The sequence below is a fragment of the Hippopotamus amphibius genome, chromosome 5 (assembly GCF_030028045.1).
Source record: "Hippopotamus amphibius kiboko isolate mHipAmp2 chromosome 5, mHipAmp2.hap2, whole genome shotgun sequence".
Taxonomy (NCBI): Eukaryota; Metazoa; Chordata; class Mammalia; order Artiodactyla; family Hippopotamidae; genus Hippopotamus; species Hippopotamus amphibius.
The window spans coordinates 120,103,843-120,110,050 of NC_080190.1; the positions used below are offsets into that span (position 1 = coordinate 120,103,843).

The window sequence follows — 6,208 nt, forward strand, 5'->3', positions numbered from 1 at the left end:
ATATGTCTCAATCGAGCCAGCTTTCATCATTGCCAAGTTTCTGTCATCTGGCAGGTTGTTTCAACATTTAAATTCAAATATTCAATGAAAAAAGCTCTGCAGAACAGGACATTTTTCTGAATGAACACTCTTACCTGCCATCCATGTATGAAACAAACTATCGCCCCACCCCAGTTATCACTGGACAGCCAGTCAGTCATTAAATATTTTTTTAATTAATTAATTTATTTATTGGCTGCATTGAGTCTTCATTGCTGAGCATGGGTTTCTCTAGTTGTGGAGAGAAGGCGCTACTCTTCCTTGTGGTGCATGGGCTTCTTCAGTGTGGTGGTTTCTCTTGTTATGGAGCACGGGCTCTAGGTGCGCAGGCTTCAGTAGTTGTGGCTCACAGGCACTAGAGCACAGGCTCAGTAGTTGTGGCACATGGGCTTAGTTGCTCCTTGGTATGTGGGGTTTTCTAGGACCAGGGATCAAAACCAGTGTTCCCTGCATTGGCAGGTGGATTCTTAACTACTGCGCCACCAGGGAAGTCCCAGTCAGTCATTAAATATTCATTGAATGCTTACTACATGCTAGACATTCAAGTACAGTATACAATCTTTGTCTTAGAGACCACAATCTTTGTGGTATGCTGGAGAGGCAACTGGGATTTAGTGTGATAAACGTTATCATGGAGAAATATGGAATCAAATCTAGTCCCTCATTCAGGCTGAGAGGTTAAGGAAGATTTATTGATCCATTGATGTCTAATTTTAAACACAAAGATGAGTAGAACATAGTATGAGCAAGGCACATGTATTTGGGAAAATGAGGATGGGAATGGAAGAGTTGCTCTGGGACCTAAGACAAAGATAAAATAGGCACAGAGTACAGAGAGCTAAGAATTTTGATCCCAAGAGCAATGTGAAACTAGCATAGAATTTTAAGCAGAATGACATACACTGTTTGAAAGTTTAGAAACATCACTCTGACTGTAATAGAAAATAGCAAGTTAGATGCCATTGAAAAATTGTAGGTGAAAAATGTGGATGACTCAAGCAAAGGTAGGTAATGTACAAGAGTGGAGTATTAACTAATTTGTCAGAATTGATCGTTGAATGATGCTGGAGAGAGAGAGAAGAATAAAAAGCGATTCTCTCTTTTCTGTTTTATGTAAGTTGATAAATGGTAGAACAATGTACAATGAGTGACTTGCTAAAAGAAGAAGGTTTTGGAAGAAAAGAAGGTGAGATAAGTTTGCAGTGTGTTGAGTTGTAGTCAAAAATGAAAAATCTACATGGAGATGCCCAGTTAGTAGTTAAATACGTGGATTTGATGTTGTAGGTAAGTCCTAGGCTCTAAATGTAGGTATGGGTGTTATTCATGCATACACAGATCAATGAAATGATAGACTATAATGAGATTAACCAGGAAGGATGGGGTGGGGGGCAAGGAGAGAGAGAAAAAGAGGGAGAAGGAGGGAAAGATTTAGAGGGAGAGAAGGACAGGAATGGATGGGAAGGGAAAAGATGGATGAGATGCAGATTCAAAGACAGAATTCTGTAGAAACCAGTCCTATAGGGGATGGTGGAGGAAATAATTTTTAAAAAGAAGGCTTAGGAGAAGCAGCCAGAAAATAAATCAAAACCCAGTTGTCCAGATGCCATGAAAAAATAGTGTTTCAAGAAGGTAAGAATTACCAACAGTGCTATATCCTATAAAGAAGTCACATCCCAATTAAAATAATCATTAAAAGGAATCGTTGAATTTATTAATGAATGTCATGAATGTGCCCGACAAACATGAGCTTTTGAGAACAATCCTAGTGCAGGTGAATGAAGAAGCAGAAGCATCCTGGGTTGAGAAATGACGTGAAGGCTGTGAATGGAAACTGCTCCCCAAGTAGCTGGCTGTTAAGTGGAAGGCAGACAATACCAGAAAACAATGTTCACTTCGAAAACATCTTCCATGATTTGTTCATGATTTGTATTTTTTCACATACGTAAAACAAATTGATACCAATGGTGTTATTGTTGACAAACTAAAGTCCCAAATATAGGTCTGAGATTTATTAGAACTTGTGTATTATATTTCCCTTTCCCTGTTAGGAAAATCAGGAAGTTTATAATCATTGTGAATGCTAGTTGGCTTTTATTTTCATGTCATGCAAGAGTCAGAGACAGGTAAAAGGGAGAAGAAAAACCCAAGTGTATTTCTCTTGGGTGTCGATCAGCTGAGGTCCTCCATAAAGGATGGATGTAAGCATATTAAAATGAAAGATTGCCTGCTGTTATTTTAATTATTATTTCACAATGTGAAATAATAATGGTTTGAAGGCCTGATCCACTGAGCATTCGCCCTCGAAACAGTCAAAGGGCTCAGGGTGAGAAAGTGAGTTCGAGTGTGACAAAATCTCCCTGCCGCATTGGGTTCCAGTGATCAGAACCATGGTAGGTTAGGGCAGCTGACCACGATAAAGGTCAGAGGATTCTGGGCTCCTGTGTGTTTCTGCAGCACCCACCATTAGTTTCGTGCACAGGAAATTGCATATGAAATTTATACAGCACAGAAATTCTGATCATCAATGTCTTTAATGTTTGTTAGCGAAATGATAGACTGAATTCTGCACCCAATATTGCCCTGATGCTGTAAATGTGTAAGTTGTTGAGCTAAGAAATTTGTCAAATTCATGGTAATTATTTTTCAGCTTCTAGCAATTTTAATTCATTGGTCACCTCATTGAGTGCACCATACCATATGCTATGACAGCAAAAAACTCTTTAAGATAATTGGGTAAAAATTCTTTGATCATTTGAGTTCAAATAAGGGAAGGGATCTAAACTATTTTGAAAACTATTTTCAATATAATTAATTGAATTAGTATCTAAATCATATTTTCTTGTGTTTTTTTTTTTTCACAAAATCATCTAACATATATCATTATAATGGCATTCGCTATATCTCTTTTTTATAGCTAGGGGGTTTTTTGTGTTTTTTTGTTTTGTTTTGTTGTGTTTTTGTTAAGCATACGGGATGAAGCTGTGGTAGAAAGGTTAAGAAGTTGGGATCTATGAGTAGAATCAGACCATCAATTCTGCTATGGACTAGCTGGGTAATCTTGGGTGAATTGCTACATCCCTCTGTGCCTCAGTTTCTTTATCTGTAAAAGGATGATAGGAATGGTGCTTATTGCCCTGAGATGTTTTGAGGATTAAATGAGATAACTCAAACCTTGATATAGTAAGCATTCAATAAGTGTTAGTTCATTTTGCCCTTTGATGTTTTCTCATCCTGAAAAGTTGAAAGACACAAGGAAGGACTGGTTGGTTAGACTTGAGTTATTAATTAGGAACCAATGGTTGGACAAGAACTGAAAATATCTCAAAATCCACACCTTCCTGGTTTGTTCTTGCAGATAACAGAAGCATCAATGCTGCAGTGTTTGCAGCAGGAATGCTAACATTCTGGGCCAGTGGAGGACTCCAGTCTCAGGTTTTCAACTAAACCTGATGAGTAAGGACCTGGCCTGCTCCTCCCTAATTGAATAGAGCTCACAGTGGATTTACCTGGCAACAAATGCCGTAGGCACAGACATAGGAACCTTCCTTAGGGACCAAGAAGCACCTAGTTATAAATAATATTAAAAACAAAATAAAACAAAACCGGGGATTGTAGGAATTTAGAAATACAAATAAATAAGAAAGATTTAAATTACCATAGGACAATAAAATTTCATCACAAAGTGATCCCTACTCCTAATATTCCGGTGTGAAGTGTATGTGTGTATAGATTTATACACTTATAATATACACGTATAAATTTGTATACATTTACAAAAATAAGATCACATGGGCCATGTTATAATCTATTTTTATTTCACTGAATAATATAGTCATTTTCCTGGTATATTTATATCCCTTGGTATATTTATACAACATCATTATAGATAGTTACCTATGTTTATTTAATGCATACATCATAATTTATTTAACCACCCTATTATTGAATATCTGGTTTGTTCCTATACTTTTGCTACTATAAATAGCACTGTGATGAACATCTGGGCTTACCAATGTTAGTGTGTGGATGTATGTGTGTATTTGTATACCCACACATTTACACACACATATTTCCGGTTCTCTTATATAAAGATGTTCTCTATTTTCTGTTTTTCTCTCTCAAATGTTAAATATTTTCATTTCACCATAACTTAAAGGTAATATAAAAGATGATGAAGCTAGAAAGAAAAATGAGTTATATGAAATAATAGCATTTAGGGGAATTCTCTGGTGGTCCAGTGGTTAGGACTCTGCTCTCACTGCCAAGGGCCCGAGTTCAATCCCTGGTTGGGAAACCAAGATCTCGTAAGCGCCCGGCACATCCAAAAAAAAGAAAAAAATTACAGCATTTACACATTTTTTAGACAGTTGCTAAAATAAACATTCAAAACATTACTTTAAAGGATAATTTGAGCACATAGCAAGAGCCAATACAAAACCCAGGTAAAAATTTTATATAAAGACGCCACACATACAGGTCATATCTACGCATATATACACGTGTGTGTGCCACTCCCTTGGAAGGAAGTGTTCACATTCAACGGCTGATGGCCCAGCTTAGAGATTGCTTCTGCCCCAGAAGCCAGAGGGACTTCAACTTCATTTTTGGCAGAGTGTGGACCATGCCATGTTCTGCCTACACCGGACACGGGTCTGGGTGTCCATGTGCAATTCACACTTGTCTCTCTCCTTGAGTATTCATCTGAGTGCAGTATCTTTGACCTAGTCGGTGTACCTCCGTCCAATGGCTGGCTTGTGGATCCAGAGTCCTGAGGCCATGAGTGCAGTTGGGAAGCTGAGTTACAACCAGATGGTAGAGACGACCACCACCTGCAGGCAGTCCAGCAACACCAACTTCATTTCAGAAAGCCCGATGGCAGAGCAGTCCCTGGAGACAACAGCGACCAGCTGACCACCACGGCTTGTGTGAGCTAATGGCAGCTGCCAGAGAGGGCAGACTTAGCATCTTTCCCCCAAACAACCATTTTAGTGCCATGACTAAGTGCAGGAGTCACGTTGCACCTACTTGTCACCAACCAGGGCTGTCTGTGAGAGGAGCAGGCGGTGTGGGAGAGCACACACTATATGGATGAAGACAGCTGCTTTTGTGACCCTGGCTTTCACCTAAGTCATCCCCTGCACAAAGGCCCTGGAGCAGAGGGTAGGATGGCTCCCCAGAAAAGCAGCAGCAGGTGGACCAGGATTACCTGGTCGCCTTGTCCCTGCAGCTGCAGCAGTAGCCAACCAAGCACATTGGGTCTCAGTGACTTGGCACTGGCCCGGCAACTTTAGCAAGAGGAGTACCAACAGCAGGAAGCGGTCTAGCCTGTGGCAGCGAGCATCCCAGCACTGCAGTGGGTGGGAGGAGGTGGGGAGGGAGGAGCCACATCTGGACTTGCCGTTGGAGAGAGATGCCAGAGGCCACAGCAAGAGTCACACTGTGTCTACCTGTAGCCTTAGCCGGTGCTAAGCTGCTCTGCTCCTCTTTCAAAGGCTGTAGCTGTTCTCACCCAACTCAACACGTGAGATCTGTTTCTCCTGGAAGAAAAAAAGAATCTCTATATAATCTGATACTAACTTTGTCATGACCTCAATTGAAAGAGATATGAAAATTGGCAATTTTGAATTTCTATTATGAAGTTTGGTTACTCTTGTTAGCTTCTTATGGTTATATTTTAGTATTGAACGTTTAAAATAGTTTCAATAGGAATAGTGGTAATGACTGATATCTATAAAAATGTCCAAAATTTAATCAGTTTCCACAAAGTTTTTCACAAATATACACGTGAGACTATCTTCAACAAAATTTCAGAGACCAAATACTTCCTGTGTTTGTATGTGTGTGTGCATGTGAGTGTTTTTTTAATCCGTGAGAGGATTTAGTCTGGTCTGCTTGACACAGGGTGATAGGTCTAATTAACACCTTTAATCTTTTTTAATGGTTAGGCATTCTCTCTTTGGTTTTGAGGCATGCTGAAGATAAAAGCATGGGAGGCTGGAGGTTAATCCTTCCTGTTCTTTATTTCTTAATTTCTGCCACAGGGACTCCCTTTCTGTCATGGCTGTTTATTCAGGAACCCTGATGATACGATTTGAGTAAGAGATAGTTGGTTTAGAACTACCATTCAATATTACTACGTATTAAATTATAGGGGCTGTAATTAATAACT

At 39.5% G+C, this 6,208-nt stretch overlaps 1 pseudogene; it reads left to right on the forward strand.

Annotated features, from left to right (window-relative positions):
- The first annotated feature begins 1,182 nt into the window (after positions 1-1,182).
- LOC130854285 (ubiquitin carboxyl-terminal hydrolase MINDY-1-like) lies at positions 1,183-5,492 on the forward strand (annotated as a pseudogene).
- Positions 5,493-6,208: the final 716 nt, after the last annotated feature.